The 23,694-nt window shown below is 35.9% G+C and overlaps 2 pseudogenes; both read right to left on the reverse strand.

Annotated features, from left to right (window-relative positions):
- Positions 1-8,711, reverse strand: part of LOC103750945 — a 9,085-nt pseudogene extending 374 nt beyond the window's left edge.
- An 8,645-nt stretch (positions 8,712-17,356) lies between these two features.
- LOC103750947 lies at positions 17,357-18,342 on the reverse strand (annotated as a pseudogene).
- Positions 18,343-23,694: the final 5,352 nt, after the last annotated feature.

A 23,694-nucleotide genomic window follows, 5' to 3' on the forward strand; every position in this document is an offset into this window, starting at 1 on the left:
ATTATGCTTATATAATCTTTTACTCATTATAAACTCTATAAGACATAAAATTAAATGAGGTTCCAACGTTTAAAAAAGATCTCCACTGCGTTGTCAAAACACACAATTTCATACAGAAAAATTCATTTCAGGGCTTTTGACATTGAGACGTTTTCACATGCATTTCTAATCTCTATTAGCCTTTTACTGTCCTGCCCTTACTAAGAGTAAGAAGCAAGTTAAGTTTCCCTGAACTGACAGTGTGGTACATTTACACAATAGAATTCTACTCGGCAATAAAAAAAGACAAAGTTACAGAATTTGCAGGTAAATGGATGGATCTAGAAACTGTTATACTAAATAAAGTAACACAGACTGAGAATAACAAACGTATGTTCTCCATCATATGTGGATCCTAGCACTAAATCCTTATAAGTGAGTATGTATCCAGATATAATTGAAGGAACCAGAATAATGAAAAGGATCCAGGGAGGTAAAGGGAAAGAACCTGAGATAAGTGTTAGTGAATGAAAACCAATAAAACTGGGAGAGGGGATGGAAGGTTATACAATGTACCTTGGGAGTAAATGTAAAGAAGCAGCTCAAGAGAGGTGGGGCCATAGGAGACTGGTATTACCAAGGGGGGGAATGGAAAAAATGGTGACACTTGAAATGAGAAAACCATGGCATAAGGGTTAGGGAGTGAGAGAGAGAAGAGAGAGAAATAATGCCTAGCTAGTTTTAAAAGAACCAAGGGAATCATATTAATCCAACAATATAATGACAAATTACGCTTACTTTACTTCTAAATGAGTCCATGTGTATAAAAAGATAGAATGCCAGGCAGGAGAAAACTTCTTTTAAGTTGTTGGCCAAGGTGGTCCTAGAATCAATAGACTTAAAAAAAAAAGTAAATATCAAGGGGACTGACTACTCTTGCAGAGGACCTGGGTTCAATTCCTAGCAGACATGTGATGGCTAACAAACATCACTATTTCCAGTTCCAGGAGATCTGATACTTTCTTCAGACATCTGCAGGCATTGCAGGACATGGGTTCACTAACTGCAAAAAATACCTCATAAAATAAAAATAATAAATAAGATATCATAAATAAACATGGTATAAATAAATAAATAAAATGATAAATCATGTTGGAGGACATGAAATCTGGGTGATTTAGTGAGAAGTGACGAGATGGGGATGGGCTTTGAATGTGATCAGAATGCATTGTATGAAATCTTAGAATCCTTACATTTAAATATAAATATTTATAAAAATCTGTAGGATCCAGGCCTGGTGGTACATACAGTAGAATTGTCACAAAACCACACCAAGCCAAAGGATGCCTAGAAAGAGCTGTTCCTAGCTGGAATTTCAGAGAAGTTTAGGGAAAGTTCAGAAAACTAGAGAAGCCTATTTCTGTTTTTCCAGCCCTCATTTTCAGAAAATCTAAAATACCAGGCAGTGAATTTAGCAAGAGAGTGAGGTTTCTCACTTTGTAATGATTGTAAGGAAGAAACATCTTACTATATAAGTAACACTTATATAGACAAACAGACATAGATAATGGCTCAAAAATGCAGTGGAAGAATATGTTGGATTTGAATTAGAAAAGAGAAAATTTTATGCAAATAAAAATGCTAATTTGTGGATACACAACAATATTTTAGAGGAATTGTGTTTAGAGCAATTTTGTATATACACATTTAAGATAATAAATATTCAAAAGTTACATGTTTATTCTCTAATACTGAGTGATATTTGTGATTTTTTTCACCTAGTGATAACTACTAAAATGCATATGGAGAATTATTTCACTTAAGATTATTTAGAATCTTAATCTTTAATGATATTAGTTTAAATTTTATATGAATATCAGCATCTTTAAAACTTTTGGTCTAAAGTATATATTCAACTATTTTAAATATTCACTTTTAAATTTATTCATCCTTTACTAAAGTTGGAATTTGTATTTTATGTGCATACGCCCTTTGTTAGATAATTTGCAAATATTTTCCCTGCCTGTATTTTCATTCTTTTTAAATGAAATTTTAAGCAGCATTTATATCAGTTTTTCTCAAATCCAACTAAATTATTTTCTCCTATGAATTATTTCTTTTATAGGTTAGCTTAAAATTCTTATCAACTTTTCAAATTTTTCAAGAGCTCAAGCTTGACTGTTTAGGTATATTGTGAATCTAGGTTCTTATTTGTGTGTGTGTGTGTGTGTGTGTGTGTGTGTGTGTGTGTGTGTACATGCATATGTTCATTCAATGTTTTCAGCACCATCTACTTAAAAAGGAAACAAAAACTTTCCTTTCACTGTAGAGGAGATATATCACAATAAAAATTACTTTCTCAATGGATGAAAGAGTTTTACAAAATGAAGAAATTAACTAAAATTTTCACTTGATTGATATTAGTTCTATATATGCAGAACACTAAATATCTATTTCCATATATGTTAATGTACACACACACACACACACACACTCCTGGAAAATAAACAAAGACCTGTATCAAATTTGCAAGTCTGTTAGAAAATGAGGCAATTCAAAATCTCACTCAAAAATTCATGTATGTGAACTCAGGAAATTACTATACTCATGCAATGGTTGTTCTTGCTCTACAGAATTTCAGGAAATAAGACATCAATACAAGTATTTTCATGTTTTTTTCACAGTAATAATTTGCCCATTATTTCTCATGTATCTTGTCAAATTTTAGTAACACATGAAACACTGCATAACCATGGATGTCAACATATATTTTGATAAATAAAACACATAAATGAAATACATCATATTAAATGGAAAAGCATGCATAAATATATTGTTGAAGGAAAATATAATTTTGAAAATATAAATTATATATAATTCAGAGTGGCAGCCACTAGGGAATTGTAGGCATGTGGAGAGCAATCATTTTAAAAGTGATAAAACATATTTTTTACAATTGTACCAAAAGAAATCTCATGAAACGAGTTGATTCTCCTTATCCTTTGAATATAATATTCTTTTCCAACAATTTGTAGATACTTGAAATGAACTATGATCATAATTCCTTCCAATTTTTGACTTGTCTGCTCCTAGTCCTGTTGACATTCTTCTTCTCCCTAATTATGACCTTCTTATTGTCATGCCTTCTTTTTAAATCAGTGAGTTTAATAGATTTGCTTGTATGATCAAGGGTAGGGAACTGTTTAGTGGAACTGGAACAACTTAGCAATGGGCACTCCACCACCGAAACGACACACCCACCCCCAAAATGAGTTCTTAACTTGGAAATGTTGTATTCAACAGATAGAACATTTTGATTAAATGGATAATTGTTTATCTTTCTCAAAAATATCTTTTCAAAGATGCAATAATTTTAATCACCTTATATGGTTGAAAGTCTGAAAGTCTAGGTTGATAGATGCAGCATAACCATATTGAATTTGACATCCTAAACAATGCAAATTCTTTACTTTGCATTTAAATACATAATGTATTTTTTATAAAGATGAGGAGGCATGGGAAAGTACATTTGGAAGCATTTCATGAAAAAAAAATTTAAATGAAATAATTTGTTTTTACAATAAGAACAGGAAACACATACATTCCAAAATATTGAGTTCAGTTCTGTTCCAAGGTTATACTATAGCATGCACTCATATGAAATTAGTAAAATGATGCAAGGCTTCACTTCCCTATAGGTATTATCATGGATGAATTCCACATTGCACAGGTCACTTACATCAGTATATGCAAATAGTTACTGATGCTTTAAATAAGTAGATGTACCTCATTTGTTTAATAGGCCTCAGCAATCCTAACCGATATTTCACTCATTTATTGACTGGGTCAGCAAGCATTCATTACTTCATTACTACTGGTTCCTCAGGTTTCTACTGGTATCTGCTGGTTATTACTAATATCTACAATGCTGTGGATTTCAGTATCAATATATTCTGAGAAAACAAACAAGTATATATGTTTAGGTAAATAATTATCTGTTACCTTTAAGTTACAGACATAAATATTGAAATCTCATATTTACACTGAAATGATAAAAAATTATTTTCTTTAATTTATTTTTGCTTAAAAAATATTTCATGTCTAGCCGTTTGGGTTATATATTAGACTTTTCATCTTGTGACCACTACTTTAAAGACAGTATATTTATCTGAAGATCAGAAACCAAAAGGAAATTGAACTGAAGACAACTGTGCTCATGAGGTTTCAGATGAGAAGAGGGAATCTTCTGAGAATTGAACACAAGATGCATTATTCATAACATTTTACACCAGAAATATTAGTTTATAGCCTGGAGAGTGATGGGTCAGAAGTTAACATAACTGTTTGTTCTCGCAGATGACTGGTGTTTGTTTCCCTCACCCAAATGGAGGTTAAAAATTGTCTTAAATTCATATTCCAGGGAATCTGGTGCCATCCTTCCCCCCACTGGTACTGCACACATGTGGTGCACTTAATACGTGCCAAACACTCAAACACATAAAATTAAAAAAGCAAATTTTTATTTTTAAAATATTGGTTCTTTTTTGCACATTTCAGTGAGGATGAATGCACTATATACTACATATGAAACGGAGTCAATTTCAAAAGAAGATTTAAGCTTATAAAACATGCATCAAAAACTGATAGAATAGCTTTCTTAAAGCAGGGATGTATCTTGGAGAAATGGTTCAGGGGTTAAGAGCCCTGGCTGCTCATGCAGAGGACCAGGGTACAATTCCCAGTACCCACATAGAGGTTAATAACTATCCATAACTCCAGTTCCAGGGGAATCTGATGCCTTCTTCTGATCTCCACAAGCATTGTACCACATCGGTGCACTTACATAGTGCAGGCAACACACTCATACACATAAAATGAAATAAAATAATAAATAAAATATTTTTAGATGTTTGAGATAGGAGGGAACCAAAAAAAAAAAAAAAAAAAGAAAAAAGAAACAGAGCTGAGCGAACCCATGTCTTTGTTTTACAAGAATTAGTTTTCTCAGTGCTTCAATCAATTCCTTGTTCTTAAGACTGTATATCATGGGGTTGAACATGGGGTCACAATGGTGTAGAACAGAGAGAATAGTTTGGCAGTACCTGGAGAATGAGTGGATTTGGGTCTTAAGTATGCAACAGTATCAGATCCATAAAACAAAACCACCACCAGTAGGTGGGAAGAACACATGGAGAATGCTTTAGCCCATCCTTGGGCTGTTGATAACCTCAGAATGGTGACAATGATTCTGCTATAAGAAGTAAGAACCAGTATGAATGGATCCGTGCCTACCACCAGAACAACCACATACACAGACAGCTCATGCAGTCTAGTGTCCCCACAGACCAGTTTGAGAACAAAGGGTACATCACAGAAGAAGTTGCCTATTCTGTTAGAATCTCGTAAGTGTATAGAAAACATCTGACTGGTTTGCCCAATCTGTATTGGGATACCACTGAACCAGGAACATGCTGCCAGATGAGTGCACTTTGTTGGATTCATGACCAGAGGATAGTGCAGAGGGTTGTACATGGCCACATAGTGGTCATTGAACATCACAGCCAGGAGGAAAGGTTCAGTGGTTCCAAACAGAAGGAAGAAGCACATTTGTACTGCACAGGCCATTATGGATATGTTTCTATCCTGACTCCAAATGTTGAACAGAATCCTAGGAACAGTGACAGTTACTGTACTAGTTACTTTTCGGTTGCTGTGATAGAAACACTGACCCAAGCAATTTATAGAAGGAAGAATTTATTTGAGTTTACAGTTCCAGGGGATTACAGTCCATCTTTGTGGGGAGGCATAGTGGCAGAGGTGGCTGGAGAAGAGGTGCAGAAGCTAAGCTCATTATCTTCCAGCAGGCACAGGAAACAAGAGAGCATCTGGAGATCCAGCAAAGCTTAAGAACTCTGTAAGTCCACCCCAGTGATGTGCTTCCTCCAGGATAGCAACACCTTCTAAAACCTCCCAAAACAGCACCATCATATGGGAACAAAATGTTCAAACACTTGGAGCTTATGGAAACATTTTCATTCAAACCACCACATTCCACCCCTGGCCCCCATAGGCTCAAGATCATATAAAATGCAAAATGCATTTAGTCAAACTTTAAAAGTCCCCATAGTCATTATCAGTCTCAATACTATTCAAAAGTCCATGGTCCAAAGTGAACTCAAGCAAATATCTTCACTGTAAGCCTCTATAAAACCAAAAGAAAAATTTCATTCTCCCAATATACAGTGGAACCGAATACACAATACCATTCCAAAAGAGAGGAATGGCACCATAGTAAGGAAATACCAGACCAAAACAAGACCCCAAACCAGCAGGGCAAACAACAAATCCAATAGCTCCATGTCCAGATTCTGGGAATTTACTTCCAAGGGGCTTAGATGGCTCAGCCTCTCTAGCTTTGCTGTGTGCAACACACAACTCTCTCCAGGGCTGGTACCGCTCCCTGTGTTCAGGTCTTCTTGGCAGATGCCTCACAGCTCTGGCATCATGAACTTCTTTGGGTCTCCATTGCCAACCACGCTTCACCTTCACAGCTTCACACAGTGGCCTACCAGGGCCTTCTCTAGTCAGGAGAACTCCTGCTTCACGTTGCCTGGGCTCCAAGGCTCTCTGAAACTTAGGAGGAAGAATTGATGCCCTCTTCACTCTTCAGTCTTTCATGCCTCTAAAGCCAGCACCAGGTGAACAACAATGCCAAGTTTGACTGCAAATTTGGGGTAGACTCCAGTCTGCTTTATCCATGGCCCCTGCAGCATTTTCCTTTCACAAATTGGAGGCTTAACTGGGTGTGGTCTTACCCTGGAGACATGCTCTCCTTTAAGTTTGAATCCCTAGGCCCCTCCTTAATGACTTTAATCTCTTTAATCATTTCAATCTCCTTATCAATGGGGTCCTCTCCATCACATGCCAGGGCTCCAACTTTTATCTTCCTAATGCTCTTTTTTAATCCAAACCGTATTTCTTTCTGCCCCATTTGCTCTCTTTCACTGTAGATCTGCATAATATTCACCATTAATAGCTGTTAGGGAAAGAGGAATTACTGCTTGTTTGAATTTACTGCTTCAATTTACTTGTTTGAATTTACTGCTTGTAACCAATTAACTCAACTGGAGACACAGGCATCCGGAGATAGGGGCAAGTGCTACAGCCCCCCGTAACCTGACCTGTCTGGTCTGTGTCATGTCTGTAGGCATGTCTGCTTACACAGGATATCAAGAAAGGGCTGTGCCAGGCACATACCACTCATCCCTCCCTGATTGGGACACCTGAAGGGAGTTGTAACATTTTTTCTTGAAGTTATTGGTTTGTGAAATGCTTGCTTTGAAACTATTGGTTGTATAAACATGGGCTTTTGTGTAACGGTTGTGGGAGCCTATATAATCTTTACCTGAGATTGCCTCAGAGTTGATTGCTCCAACCAGACCTGCGTGTCTTGGAAGGATGGTTGGCCCCAGCTAGCTGGTTTAATAAAACTCTGTTTGATTTTTGCATTTCCATACTCGTGCATTTGTTCCCCAGAAGAGATCCACCGAGTCATGGACCCTAACATTTTGGGGGCTCATCATAGATCCAGGGGGGGCTTCTGGGGGAACAAATGACGAATGGAGGCAGAGTTTCTTTTCTCAGGACAGGGCAGTGTAATTCAAGGGTCGCTCCCTCGTGTCTGTAAAATCCAGAATAAAGCAAGAGTCGCCATCTCGTGTCTGGTCTCGAGTTAGTAATCCCGAGTGAGGAAGTCCGGGTTTGAGTCCCAGCACCTAGGTAAAAGTCCAGGTAACCAGCCCTGGCCCTAGGGTCCGAGTGTCTCGGCCCTAGGAAGGAAGCCTCCCATCAAATCTGGCACGTGAGGAGGAAAAAAAAAATCAAGCTCATTACTCTGAGGCAGTCCAAGCGGACGCCATTTGGGAGAATCACGAAAAGTCTCGGGGGATCCTGAAAGTGAGAGTGCTGAGTGCAGCGAGCGTCTGAGCGAAAGAAGGACTGGTCCGCATGAATGTGATTCAATGTGGTGCGCGTGCTTGATGGTTGTGCTAATTGTCTTACTGGGGGGGATCTGGTTTTGTATTTTTCTCTATGCTCTCTATTTTAAACCTTCCTTTCCTCCTTTTCCTTCCATTTATTCTCTGTATCTCCCACCCCTCTCGATCCCTCTCTCCAGCCACTGAGAAAGCCCCGCAGGCACGGATCGAGCCAGTAAGAGCCATAGGGCACTCACCGCTGAAAGACTCCCATGAAAGGATGAGGGTCCCAGGCGTGAATCCCAGATAAATTCATGTCCCCCACAGAAGAAAAACTGGGCAATGACAGGCACCCGTCCACAAGCACACCCACTGGCCATCATTGTTTAGAGTGGCATCTTCACTTCTCCCTTTTCATCTCTCTCTCTCTTCTTGCTGGACAAGGCTGTGAACGTTATCTTGATGTTTGTGCTCAAAAACCTGAACGTGCACACTTGTGGCAGCTGTAGCGGCGGCGCCCCACACCTCTGGAACACGCCGTCCACAAAAATGCCATTCTGGCCGGGGCTGCGCGGGCTCTGGGGCAGCCATGCCATGGCCACTGCCCGAAGGCATGAAGATCTCCAGGTTGCGCTGCGAGATGAAGTTAGAGTGGCTCATGCTCACATCCACCGAACCCTGCGGCGAGTTGCGCCCAATGGTCACTGAGTGCTTCTTCATGAGGTGCTCGTACTTGTGGCCCTCCAGCCGCGCCATTGACCATCACCTGCGAGGCCCGGCCGATCTGCATGGGAGCCTTGGCGGGCCGAGGCCCAGGCGCGGTAGTTCTTTTTATATTTTAGACATTGATCCTCTGTTCAATGTGTGCCTAGTAAAGATTTTATACCACTCAGTGGTTTTCCTCCTCCCTTCCTTGCTAATTTCTTTTGTTGTAGAGAAGCTTTGTAACTTAATGAGGTCCCACTTATTGATTGTTGCCTTTAACATCTGAACACCTGATGTGTAATGTAGAAAGTTCTTTCCTACGCCAATATTTTGAAGGGCTCTGCCTATGTTTTCTTCTAGCAGTTTCAGAGTTTCAGGTTTTATACCAATCCATTTGGTGTTTACTTTTGTGCATGGTGAAGGATAAGGGTCCAGTTTCATTCTTCTGCAGGTGGAGATCTAGTTTTGCCAGCACTGTTTGGTGAAGATGATGTTTTACATCCATTGTGTGTTCTTGGTGCCTTTGTCAAATATCACATGGATGAAATTGCATCTACTCCTTTTGGATCTTCTACTGTGCTCCTTTGATCTACATGTGTATTTTGTGCCAGTAGAATGCTACATGGGTATTTTTTTGCTCCAGTACAATGCTGCTGCTTTTTTCCTTTTTTTTTTTTTTATCTTTTTGATACAGGGTCTCCCTGTAGCCCAGCTGGCCTAGAAGTCACTATGTATACCAGGCTGGCCTTGAACTGACAGAGATCTGCCTGTCTCTGCCTTCTGAGTGCTGGAACTAAGGGTGTGTGCCACCACGCCAGGCTAGTATCATGCTGTTTTTATGACAATACATCTGTAATATAACCTGAGATCTGGTATATTGATTCTCCAAGTACTGTTCATTTTGTACAATACTGTCTTGGCTAACTTGGGTCTTCTGTGATTTTTATGAATGTTAGGATATATTTTTCTATCTCTGTGAAAAAAACATTCTGCGTATTCGAATTGGCTTTCCCTTGATTCTATAGATTTTTTTGTGGTAAAATGGTCATTTTCAGTCTACCAATACATGAGCATGGTAGGTCTTTTAATGTCCTGGTGTCTTCCTCTAAAAACTTCTTTAGAGGTTTCACATTTTTATTCTAGAGATATTTAATGTCTTTGGTTGGATTTTTTCCCTAAATTTTTTTTTTGAGATTATTGTGAATGAGAGGGTTTCCTTGAATGCTTTTTCTGATTACTTGTTATTAGCATATAGAAAGGCTTCTGATTTTTGTAAGTTGATTTTGTAACATGCCACTTTAGTGAAAACATTATTCAGTTCTAACAGTTTTCTGGTGGAAGTTTTGGGATTTCTTATTTAAAATATCAAATTGTCTGCAAATACTGATACTTTGACCTGTTCTTTTCCAATTCATACTGCTTTAATTTCTTTCTGATGTCTTATTGCTCTTGCAAGAGTTTCAAGCACTATATTGAAAATGAATAGAAAGAGTCAAAATCCTGTCTGGTACCTGATTATAATGGGAATGCTTCCAGTTTTTCTCTGTTTAGAATGATATTGGCTGTGGGTTTTCTGTATATACATTTAATTATGTTGAGGTATTTCCCTCCAGGCCAATTTGTTCTACAACTTTTGACATGAATGCACACAGAATATTTTCAAAGGACTTTTCTGCATCTATTACAATGATCCTGTTACTTTTGTCTTTAATTTGATTTATATGTTTTATTACATTTATTGATGTATGCATACTGAACGGCTCCTGCATCTCTGGGATAAAGCCGACTTGATTGTGGTAGTATGAACTTTTTGAAATGTGTCTGCATGATTTGTGAAAATGTTGCTGAGTATCTTTGAATCTATGTTCATTAAGGATATGGGCATATAGCTTTCTATTTTTGTTGTGGCTTTACCGGATTTCCATATTAGTGTTATACAGGCTTCATAGAAGGAGTTTGGAAGTACTCCCTCTGTTGCTATGCTTTTGAATAAGAGATACTGGTTGCAGACCTTCTTTGGATATCTGGTATGATTCTGCTGTGACTCTTTCTGGACCTGGGTTTCATTTTTGATTAGTATTACTCTTATTTGTATTACTGTTTCAATTGTCTTATTTGCTATGGTCTACTTTAAGCTGTTGATCTCTTCTTGGTTTGACTTTGATGGAGTTTATGAGTTTAGAAATTCATCCATTTCTTTCAGATTTTAATATTTTATGGAGTATATAGTTTTTTTAAAATATAGTCTTAACAGTGTTATGGACTGTTTTGGTATCTGTTTTGATGTTTTTCTTTTGTCTCTGATTTTGTTCATTTGTTCTTTCTTCTTTTGGTTAACTGACCTTAGGGTCTATCTTGTTTAGCTTTTCAAAGAACTAGCTCTTAGATTCATTTTTTTAATTGTTGTATTTTTCTATTTTGTTAATTTCTGCTCTGATATTTGCAATTTCTTCTCGTCTATCAGGTTTGGAGTTGGTTTGTTCTTGCTTTTCCTGGTTTTGAGTTGTACTTCGAAGTCATTCATATGTACTCTTTCTGATTTGTTTAATGTAGGACTAAGAGCTATAAAATTTCCTCTTAGGATTGCTTTTGAAATGTCACAGATATTTTCTAAACTAATTTTCATTTAGTTTCTTTTATTTCTTTCTTTTGATTTTAAGCCATTTATCATTCAGGTGTATGTTGTTTAATCTCCATGAGTTTGTGTAGTTATTAGAGCTTATTTTGCTGTTAATTATAAGCTTTATTGTACTGTGGTCTGATAGAGTGCATGAAAATATTTCAATTTTCTGTATTTGTTCAGGTTTGCTTTGTTTCCCAGAAAGTGGTCAATTTTAGAAAACATTGCATGGGCTACTGAGTAGAAATAATTCTTTGGTGCTTGGGTGGAATATTTTGCTACTTTCTGTGAGGTCCATTTCATGTGAGATATTTCAGTCACTTGTCTCTCTGTTTATTCTATGTCTAGTTGACCCCTATTGAATATAGTGCAGTATTGAAGTCAACTACTATTACTGAGTTGGGGTTAAGATATGTTGTACAGTCCTGGTTTCATGTTTTTATAAACTTGGGTACACCAGAGTTTGGTGTATCTATGTTCATTATTGTAATATCATCTTGATTCATTGTTCCTTTGACTAGAACGAAGTGACCCTTTTTATCTCTTCTGATTAATTTTAATTTGAAGGCTACTTTGTCAGATATTAGAATTATGATACCTGATTGCTTCTTAGAGCCATTTGCTTGGAATTATGTTTTTCCCCATTTTCATCCTGATATAGGTGAGATGAAATTCTAGAAGACAACAAAAAGATTGACTTACCTTCTTGATACGTTTAACCATCCAGTACCTTTTGACTGGGGAACTGAGGCCATGGATATCTGGAGTTACTTTCCTTTCAATTTGTTTGTGTTCTTGGTCCTATTTTGTGTTTCTATAATTTTACATCCCTCTGTTTTCTTTATCTTCTTGGGTATAGTCATTCCTATCTTAATTCTTTTGTATTGCTTTGAGTAATATCTATTGGGCTTCTTTTTTGAATACAAGTTCTTTAATCCTCCTCATGTTTTGTAAAATGTTCCATTCCTCTTCCACTATGATAGACAGTTTTCTAGGTAAAGTAATCTGTGTTGGCAAACATGGTCATTTAGAACTGGGAATACATTAGTCCAGGCTCTTCTGGCATTCATAGTTTGTATTAAAAAGTCTGATGTAATTATAAAGCATTGTCCTTATATGCAACTTGATGTTTCACTAGTAATTTTTAGTACCCTCTCTTTGCTCTGTACATTTAGAGTTTTTGTATGATTTACCATGGGTAATTTCTGTTTAATTGTTGTTCTATGTTCTTCCTGTATCTGTATTGGTAAGTCTTTCTTAATTTAGGCAAGTTTTCTTCTATAATGCTGTTGAAGATTTGGTCAATGCTATTTGCCTAAGAGCCTTTTCCTTCCTGTTTGCCTATGATGCATAGATTTTGTCTCATTCTCACATTTCTTGTATATCGCCTTCCTGTGTTTTTACATAGTTTTTTATTTGCTTCAGTTCAGTTCTTCAAGTCTGTCATCCAGTCTTGATATTTTTTTTATTATTTCATTCATTCTGCTTGTGAAGCTCTCTCCTGTTATTTCAACGTGTCTTATTGAGATTTTCAATTACATCTTCATTTTGGCTGTAAAATGTTTGTAAATTCACTTTTCAAGTACTGAATTATTTTTTATTCATTCAATCACATATTTGTATTTTCTTGAGCTTTTGTCACAAGTTTCTCTATAGCTTTTTGAGTTCTTTGAGTTGTCTGTTTTCTTTAAGGTCTTTGATCATGTTAATGATTGTTCTTTTAAATTTTGTGTTGTGGCATTCCCCAGGGTGATTCTCATTGCAGTACAGTTCTTCAGATTGTTGGGTTTTGTTGGTTATATAGTCTCTTGGTGTTCCATATTGTTTGTGTTTTCCCACTGATGTTTGGGCACATGGAAGTCTTTTGTTGATTGTGTGTGTGATAGGATATTTTATTCTGCCTTTGTTTTTTTTTAAGTTTCTGCTTATATTGTTAATGTAGCCTGTTTACTTTTTGTTTGGATTTAAAAAGTTAATTGTTGTGTGCTTCAGGGTCTTGCATTGTAGTAGGTGTGTCTGAATAGTAAGCATGTCCATGGTAGGCAGATCAGGAAGGAGCCAAGGGAAAGATGAGGGTAGAGATAGCCTGTGGAAGGTGTCACAAATGAATCTGTAGTATTGATGTACTCTGAGTGCAAGAGATCAGGACACAGTAGACAAGTCTGGACTAAGATGGTAGTCCAGAGGCCTGAGTTGGAAAGAGAAAAATCAGGTCTAGGCCCAAGGCTAGCAGGGTACCTGAATGCAAGGAGAGAGTGGAACTATTCAGTCTTCAAGGGAATCAAGGTGAAGTGGGCAGCATCAGATTTATCACAGTTATAGCTAGGTCTGAGGCAGGTAGATCAGGAGACCAGGGCCAAGCTGGGGGATGTAGTTAGCTGATGGATAGTCTACCAAATGACACTAGAGGACTAGTTCTTTTAGGGAGCTAGTGCAGAGATTTGATGTGGGATAACATGAGTAGACCTGGTCCCAAGGGTAAAAGGGAAATAGAGTGTGGTGAGAGTGAAGCTGATCAGGTTACAGGCCAATCAAGACACAGTGGAGAGATCTGACTACCAAGGTAGTAGATAGGTCGGTGGTAGGCAAATCAGGAGGAAAAACCAAAGGGGGCTGTTGGGGACAGCATGTGGAAGGTAAATCAAAGTAATTGGGAAACTGAACTGATCAAGATGAAGTGGAAGAGCTCTGACTTACCAGGGCAGTAGATGTAGCTGTGGTAGGCAGATCAGGAAGTCAGGGTCAAGGTGGGGGTGGGGACGTTAACCTAAACCAGAGGACTAAACTAATCTGTGTGAGGGAGGCAGCGAAGACATTTAAGACAAAAGAGCAGGAAGAAACCTGGGCCAAAAGAAGGCATGAGGTTGAGAGAGTGAGGGAGTAGAGCTGCTCAGTGTGCAGGGGAACCCAGGTTCTTCTTTTATTTTGTTTAGGGTTTAATTTTTTACATGTTAATACTGCAGTTTACAATGTTTCCTCATTCTGACTTTTCATTCTTTTTAACACTGTCATTATTAGAATCAACTATTTGAATTTCATCAAAACACATTTGCCTTCATTGTAAAGCAGACGCTCCAAGACAAAATTAATCACTACATCAGTGATAAAAGAGTTTAGAAAAATGCAGAAGCTGAATAAAATTTTTAGAACTGTGTATATGGAACATCAAATTATTTCTCCATTCTTAGTGACTACACACACACACACACACACACACACACACACACACAAAACCAAAAACATAAAGCAAATTTGGAAGAATATGAAAAAATGAACCACAACTCACGATGAAAACATTCAAAATTCTAAAAAAAAAAAAGGCAATAATTCACTTCTATGAACTTTTGGGCAGCACTGTACACATGAAATTGGTATTCATGCTTTACTGAATTTCATAAAATGTGGCATCAAAGCAGCATTTATAACAGCCCTCGTGTTTTTATCACTGTTGTCACTAGCACATTCTTTGTACAATGTGTCCAATTACAGTAACACATAAACCACTAAATAACCAGTGATGTGAACACATATTTTCATGTATAAAATACATACATAAATGCAATAAATTATTTTGATTGGAAAAGGATATAAATAGGGTATTGAAGGAAAATATAACTATGTACACAGTGATACCTACTAGTGAATTGTAGCCCTATGAACAATCATACCTAAAGTGACAAAACGGAGTAATCTTTAAATGTACTAAAAAAAAAAACCTCATGAAATGAGTGCATTTTCCTTATATTTTGAATATTATGTCCTATGTTTTCCTCATTAGAGAATGAATATGGGGCTGGAGAGATGACTCAGTAGTTAAGGCCATTAGCTGCTCTTGCTGAAGACCCACATGGCAGCTAAAAACAATTCTAACTACAGTTTCAAGGGATCAACCTCCCTCTTCTGACCACTGTGGACATTGCATGAATAGGTACACTTACATCCGTGTGCATAATATACTCATACACATAAAAAAATAATAATAGAATATTTTTAATGAATGTATTGTTATATTGACTTCACAAATATGTCTCTATTCATTTTACTTAAACAACTATTTTTATCATTTCTTGGCCTATTTTGAATCTTTTCACATATAACCATTATGATATTTACAGAGTGAAATAATTCTTTGACATTTATTATTTCATTTGCAGTTTCCTGAGAATATAATCAGCTTATTCTTATTAGTAGTTGCTTATTTGTCCATTGATTCAATATCTATTGCTTTGGTTTAGTTTCCTTTGAAAATTTTATAATAGCTTTTTGCTAATAAAAGGTATCAGGAGCTGATTGACAGGGGGTCATCAATGACTGATAAGTCTCCTGACTTACTACAATTAGCAAAAATAGACTGAAGATATTTTATATTTGTGCATTTCATACAATACATCTTAATCACATTTAGATCCTTCCCCTATTTTACACCCCAGCCCCATAGCATCCCACCAGTATTTTACAAATTCTGGTATATATGTTAAGCCCTGTTGTGTCAAGTTCATGTCCCCAGAGGTCTCACAGTGTGAGTTCATCCACAGGAACCTATTCAGCTTATCTAACATCACTCCCTTAAAGAAGATCAACTCTCCCTCACTCAGCAATGATCAGTCTTTTTCAACAATGTTATACACATAGGCAATGCATTATGATCATATTCATTTCACGTACTCCGTGTTGTTCCCCTTTCTCCTGATGACACTTTCTTCTGCCTAACTAGTCATCCTCATGTTTTCATGTCTTCTTTTTTAAACCATGGACTTCAAATATGATTGTATGATCAAGGGTAGAAAGTTGTTTACTAGAACATGGGCAACTTAGCAATGGTTATACTACTGCCAAAAATGACACATTCTCCTCCAAAATGACTTGTTAATTTGGAAATCTGCTATGTGATAGTTAGAATTTTATGTTTGTATTTATTTCTATCACATTTCTCAAAATACAGTTCGAGGATTCAATAATTTTTGTCACCTTAGACAGGGTTAAAAGCATGAAATGATAGGTAGGTATATACAACATAACTGTGTGTACTTCAGGAAATCCTGAAAAATATGCAAACACTTTGACTCCACTTTTAAGGTCATAGAATCATTGTTTTTGTAAGTGTGAGTAGGTACGGGGTCAGATATTTGGATTTCAGATGAAATAATTTACAGTAAGTGGCCTTATGGTTACGATGACAAAAGGAAACAGAATACATTCTAAAAAATTGAGTATGGTCAGGATGCAATGTTACAACATCGACTAATCACATAGAAAGACAGAAAGAAAAGAAATTTGTGGCTTTACTTCCCTTTAGTTATTAGCATGGAAGTCTTCACTTTGGAGCAAAGTCACTTAACATACACACTCAAATACTCACTGATACTGTAATATCTGTAAATTTACCAGATTTCTTTAAAAGGGCCCACTAAGCCTTATTGAAACCTCACTCATTTACTGACCTACTCAGCAAGAATTCATTATCAATTGTTAATGGTGTTTATGCACTATATAATTCAGAATCAGCTAAGATTTTCATAAATTATGTGTGTGGGCATTTAGTTAAATAGTTTTTAAGTTTGAGATATGCACAGAAAATTTTGAAATCTGTTGATTTATTCATAGTGTAATGGTGAAACAAAGTTTCATTTTATTTATTTTCTTTTCCTTAAAATACATTTATTGTCTATCAGTTTTAGATGTAGATTAGAGTTGTGACAAACACTTAATGATAACAGCATTTATGTGAAGATCAGAAGACAAAACAGAAAGGAAACTGAAGAAAACTGTGCTCACGCAGCTACAGATGAGAGCAAGGAGTCACTTGGACTTTGAATACAAAGTCATTGATTCATAAAATTTTATTTCTAAAAAAATATTTGGGTTTGTCTGGCTTGGTTAATTGAAGATGAAAGGATCCTTCAGTATAGCTAATCAAGATTAAATTTCAGGATATTTTAATTTAACATAATTTTATCATAAACCGGAAGTGTTTACCTTCTAAATACATGGTTGTCATTTGTTAGATATGTATGAGATAGGATCAAGAGGCAAAAAAAAAAAAAAAAAAGAAACAGATCTCACCTAACACATGGCACTACTGTTGAAGAATTAGCTTTCTAAGTGCTGCACTAACTTCCTGGTTCCTAAGGTTGTATATTATGGGGTTGAACATGGGAGTCACAATGGTGTAAAACAGAACAGCTTGTCAGTACTTGGAGAATGAAAAGATTTCAGTCTTAAGTAAGTAATGGTACCAGATCCATAAAACATAACCACTACCAGCAGGTGGGAAGAATATGTGGAGACGGCTTTTGTCCGTCCTTTGGTTGTGGGTAACCTTAAAATGGTAACAATGATTCTGCTGTAAAAAGTAAGCACCGGTATGAATGAGACAGTGGCCATTACCATAACAATGACATAGACAGACAGCTCATGCAGTCTAGTATCCCCACAGGCCAGCTTGAGAATGGGGATTATATCACAGAAGAAGTGATCTATTTGCTTAAAATTGCAGAAGTGCAAAGAAAATACCCAGCAAGTTTGTCCGATTTGGACTGGGATTCCACTGAACCAAGACCCCACTGCCAGCTATGTGCACTTTGTTGGGTTCATGACCAGAGGATAGTGCAGAGGGGTGCAGATGGCCACATAGCAGTCATAGGACATCACAGCCAGGAGGAAACACTCATTAATTCCCAAAATGAAGAAAAAGCACATTTGAGCTGCACAGGCCATCTTAGAAATGCTTCTATTCTGAGTCCAAATGTTGAACAGAATCCTTGGGACAGTAACTGATACATAACAGATTTCCACAAAAGAAAAATGTGCTAGAAAAAAATACATGGGTTTCTTCAATGCAGGATCAAGCACAGTTACTATTATTATGAGACAACTTCCAACTAGAATAATAATGTATATGATGGAGAACAGTGCGGACAGGAAGCCTTGGAGATTTGGAAGGTGAGAGAATCTGAGCAGGATGAAGTCTGTAACCGTGGAAATGTTTTCTGTCTTGCTTTTCTCATGTTTCTTCTGGGGGAATGATTTGCCCAGAATTTGAACCATTTCAGGTTTCAACATGCTTTTTTAGGTACAATCGAAGAGTGGCTTGCATTTCCCCCTGAATCTTGTAAGAATTTGTCACTGTTAATTTGTATCTGCATACAAGCTCCTAGATTTTTCTTCTAAAGGAATTACATTTTTTAATATAAGCTTATCATTTTCAAGTAGATGAATGTCTTCACTTAAACTAGCTAGATCTCAAAATACGAATTTATATTTTATATTAGACCCCTTTGTTTTGTCCTCATATCTCAAATTTGTTTCTTGAAACTCAGTTCAAATTTATTTCATAGCAAGTATACTATGTTGCAATTAAAATATGTTAATGGTAAATATATTGTGCTGTGATTGTTCTCTGCTATTTTTCTGGATTTTGTTCAATTTTGACATTTTATATAACAGGTTATTTTATTAGTTAAAAATATTCACAAATCATATATTATAAGAATGTTATTTAAATTTTCTAATGTTGTGTTTTCATTTCATTGTAAATTATTCTAACCAGAACTCACATTACTCTTACTACAAGCAGTTACAATCTGAGGTGTTTTATGTCTATGAGGGCTCAATTAGCAGTTCAAAAGGAAAGCACATTTTGGAATTAAATGTTTACTTTATCAAAGGCTTATCTAATACAACTTACAGCTGTGCTTAAACTGCTCACAACATCCTTAATTCCTGCATTCTGTTGACATAATTTATTTCAATCCATTTGTATTCTGTGTCTCTGTTTTTGTGCATGAGTGTATGTTAGTGGCATTATTTCTTTTAATTTTTTAAAATTTATTTTATTTGTATTTATTGATTTTTTGTGTGTATTTCATATAGAACATCCCAAACAATTTTATTCATTTTATACCCGCATCCCAACTGGCACTTTCCCATAGCCTCCCCCTGGCACCTGGAACCTATATACTCTGCCATCCCTGTTACTGTTCACTGTGTTACCAGTGCCCCAAGCTGTTCCCCAGCACAAGTCCATCTGCTGAATCTAGTCAGCCTATCTACAGCTCCTTGTTTTAGGAAGATAGTGGCATTATTTTTTTTCTTCCCTAGATTGACAGTTTTCCAGAAAATCTCCATAGTTTTGTGTAGGGTAACATACTGCTTCAAAAAAGTGATTTGCATCTTACTTTAAAATTGCTAATATAACAAAGTTCCTGCTAGAGTCTAGAAAGATAACATCTGCTCACTGAAATGGTTTGAAATATGTGTCTGTATATGGTAAAGAGGTGGGTGATAGTGGAGAGTTGGAAGGATCCCTCTACTTTCATTCACTCTTGCAGATATAGTATTTCATATCATTTTTTTGTATGAAGTAGATTGCATACATACTGTGTACTAAGTAATATTGAATCCCTGAAGGGGCTATCTCACTGCAAGAAGAACAAACGCACATACATACATACACACACAGACACACATATGCATATATATGTATATATGTCCATATACAACCTTTAGAGTGGGATGTCTGAACACTAATCAAAATGCAAGCAACAATCCTACATTTAGAATCAATGTATTTTGTCATTTACTTTACTCTAGTCAACATAATTAATATATCCACAGACTTTCATGATTTCAAACATATCAAGAAAGTATATATGTATTTTTTTCATTAAAATCTGATGTTTGAGATTATAAAAACTCTGTAGTATGAGCTTACAGAAGTGAGACTACATTGGAAATTGTAGGTAACTATAAGAGCCAAGGGTTGAGAATGTTAGGTGGTATTCATTACTGTGAACTTAGTTTTAATTTGAGGAATGACTTTCTGTTTTGCCATTCCAAAGCAGTGTCTACAATAAATTATATTCTACTGTTGGTTCAAAGGAAATACTCTAACAATTTCTTGAACATATTCCACAAAAAATGATAAATGTTTGAGGAGTGAATTTGTTTACAATTTAGTCTTACATGGTGATTTAGACATCAAATCATAGCATGGTATGGCATAAGTATGCACATTTTTATATATCAGGTAAATATAAACAGAAAAGATGAGAGTCAGCAAAATAGATCCTGCCACAAAGAAAATGTTGCAAATGACTTAGTATGATTGGTTTCAGTCTGTTTGTAGTAACACAACTATGGTGTGACTTCAGTAATAAATTACCCCTAAATAGTCCTTTTTATTATGCTATCCTATAACATTTAATTGCATTGAATTTATGAGTCCATTTTAATTTAATTAAATCTAGGGATTAATGCTAGGAATATGACAGAAACAAGAAATCACTATGTTCCCAGTAATTTCTCATTCTTGCTTATTAGTTATATGATTGTGATTTGTCCACATCTGTCTTTAGATTAGATACGGGGGCTAAAGAGATGGCTCAGCAGTTAAGAGAACTGACTGCTTTTGCATAGGACCAGGGTTCGATTCCCAGCACCCACACAGTGGCTATGAACAGTCCTTAACTCCAGTTCCAGGGGAATCCGAAGCCCTTTTCTGACCTCTGGGGCACTGCACGACATGGATGCACTCACTTACATGCAGACAATATACACATACACATAAAATAAAAATAATAAATAAAATAAAAATATTATTAGATTAGATATCTGTGAACTTTTTAAAGATGCTTAACGCAATACCCTCTTAACAAGTGTTAATATTTAAATGATCATGAGGAAAATTATAATGATGATGATAATGCTTAATACTTATGCCCACTATATGGCAAAAAATACATTGTCTTTTTATTTCATGCCATCATGGAATAATTATATACTGAAAGTATCTTTGTGTGAACCAGGGTTCTACTTTTTAAATCCATTAAATCATTTCAAAGAGTATTTTGTGAATTGATATCACTTTCTGATAAAATAATCAGAAGGATTATTGAAGGATATATTGTATTACACAAATGTGATTCCTGCTTAATTATTGGAAGAAAGAAATAACATACCGTTGTTGACTTCATTAAATGATAGAGAAAGGAGAAAACATTTTAATTTAGATTATTTTATTTGATACATATTCCATATATACTCAAAAGTATATTCTTTTGTAAGCAATAATAACTGTCTTAAGTACTAACTAGTCTCTTCCCTGGAGAACAACTCCTTTCCTACATGATCTTGTAATTGAGCTGAGCTATTCCATATGCTCCTTAAAGAGTTTGACACCAAACACTGTTATTCTGTGCTATTTTTGTTGTTTATAAATTTTATGCTCTATGCTCTATTTTATTATGAATGATGAGTTTAACATACTGTAATATTTTATGTCTATCATTTATATTAAACAGTATATTATTTTAGTGATGAAAATATGCAATGTTTTTAATACAGAAAAACAATTTATGTTATAGAAAATTGAGGTGTCAGAGCTCTATGACTGCTCAGGTGGTGAGAATATGACATGGTCTTCAGCATGAATCTTCATTCTTCCTATCAGCATGTTCCACTCAGGTCTCCTCAGAAGGATATCTTAGATTATGAAGGAGAGGCATAGTAATGGGCAATGGTGAAAGGTGCCCATGACTCCTATATGTTTTCAACTAGAAATGACATGCAGAGTCTCTATACAAAAATCCTCTTGTTGAATAGCTGGAAGACCGCAACAAGCTGGACAAAAACTAGGAAAAATAATTTCAGGCGGAATTCCAGGTGATCAGGAGCACTATTCTATGAAAGGCACTTCTCAGTTTGTTAAAGCATAAAATTCCAGGATGTGGCTGCACTAAGAACTCAATCAAGAAATAGATAAGTCTTAACTAAATTTATATCCTCTCTTCTCCATACCACCATAAGAACCCCACCCCACTGAATTTCATGTATTCTGTCATATGTACTAAGCCCTATCCAGTCAAATATTTGAACCCATGTGTCCCTCAGTACAAGTTCATCCCTTGTTGTATAGTCAGCTATAGAGTTACTCCCTTAAAGAATATCAACTCTCAACTCTCCCTCACATCACAGTAATCAGTTGCCAACAATTCCTTGGTTAAGTTTGGGCCTACTGCCCATTTATCCAGTTCTGTGCTGGATTGTTGTCTGAGCCAGCATGGGTCTTGTGTGCATGCTGTCACCATTGCAGCAACCATATGAGCAGGTGCATGCTGTCACAACGGCTATGAGTTCATTTGTGCACTTACCCTGTTGTGACTGGAAAAAAACTTTGAGTTGTACTCACTCACTGTCTCTGACCCTTAATCAACTTTCTGCCCTCACTTCTTAGGCCATCAGAGGAGAGAGTGTGATATAAGTATCCCATTTAGGGCTGAGTGTTCCCTTACCCTATTATTCTTTGATCCTTGACTACTGTGAAATAAAATATATGCATTTTAAAATAATTATCTTCTTAATTTCATGGAATGTTGAAGTGGATTGTACTAATATACATATTGAAATTCACAAAATCAATGATCCATTATTTTAGGGTTTTAAATAAGTTGGTGTTATTTATGTTACATTTATACAAACACAAAATTTTAACTATGGAGATTAAAGTAGAATGAAGCATACAGAACTGGCAAGCTCTATAGGAAATATTTTATTTATTTGAAATCTACAACTGAAAAATATTAACCTTTATATAAAGCACTGAGCTTTGAAGTGTTGTTCCATTGTACAATTGATGTCCTGTAACTTCATACCAGTAGAAAGTCTTAAAAATGTACCCTATTAATCATGTTCTGATATTCAATAATATGTAAGCCTTGATTTTGTACTTACACTTGAAATAGCTAACTTTTCACTAAATATTTAGAGTTGAATATATGTTCTGATTACACTCAATCATGTCAATCAAAGGTCATGATGCAGTTAATTTAATTATGATTCAGACTGTGAACTTAAATTTTGAGGGTTAAATTATGTGAGCAATCTGGGTAACTTCTCTGTAAACGTGACTCTCTCTCTCTATGTGGGGGGTATTTTGTGTATTTGTTTCTGTGTGTGGTTTTTAGGGCATGCTTTTGTGTCTATGTATGTGTGTTTTCCTACATATTTTTCTGTGTGTGTTTTTCTTTTTTTCTTTTGTTTTTCTATAAATATGGAAAACTCATCAAGTTGTATCGATAAAGGTAATTTTTTAATTGGAAAAATGATTGATAGAAATTTGAAATGCCTCTTTTTTCTTAATTGCATTCTTTAAGATAATTCCAATACAAGAACACTAACATATTCTTAGAAGATATGCTGCTAAGTCATAAATCATCTTTAAAAAAAAATATTTTTTCTTTGATTTTTTTTTATTTATTTATTTTTTATTTTTTATTTATGAGTGTTTTGCCTGAATATATGTAAGTACACCCATGTCATGTAATGTCTGCAGAAGCCAGGAAAGGGCATCAGATCCCCTGGAACTAGAATTACAGGTGGTTGTTAGCCACCATGTGGGTGCTGGGAACTTAACCC

This window comes from Nannospalax galili, unplaced genomic scaffold (assembly GCF_000622305.1).
Source record: "Nannospalax galili isolate Female #2095 unplaced genomic scaffold, S.galili_v1.0 scaffold2127, whole genome shotgun sequence".
Classification (NCBI taxonomy): Eukaryota; Metazoa; Chordata; class Mammalia; order Rodentia; family Spalacidae; genus Nannospalax; species Nannospalax galili.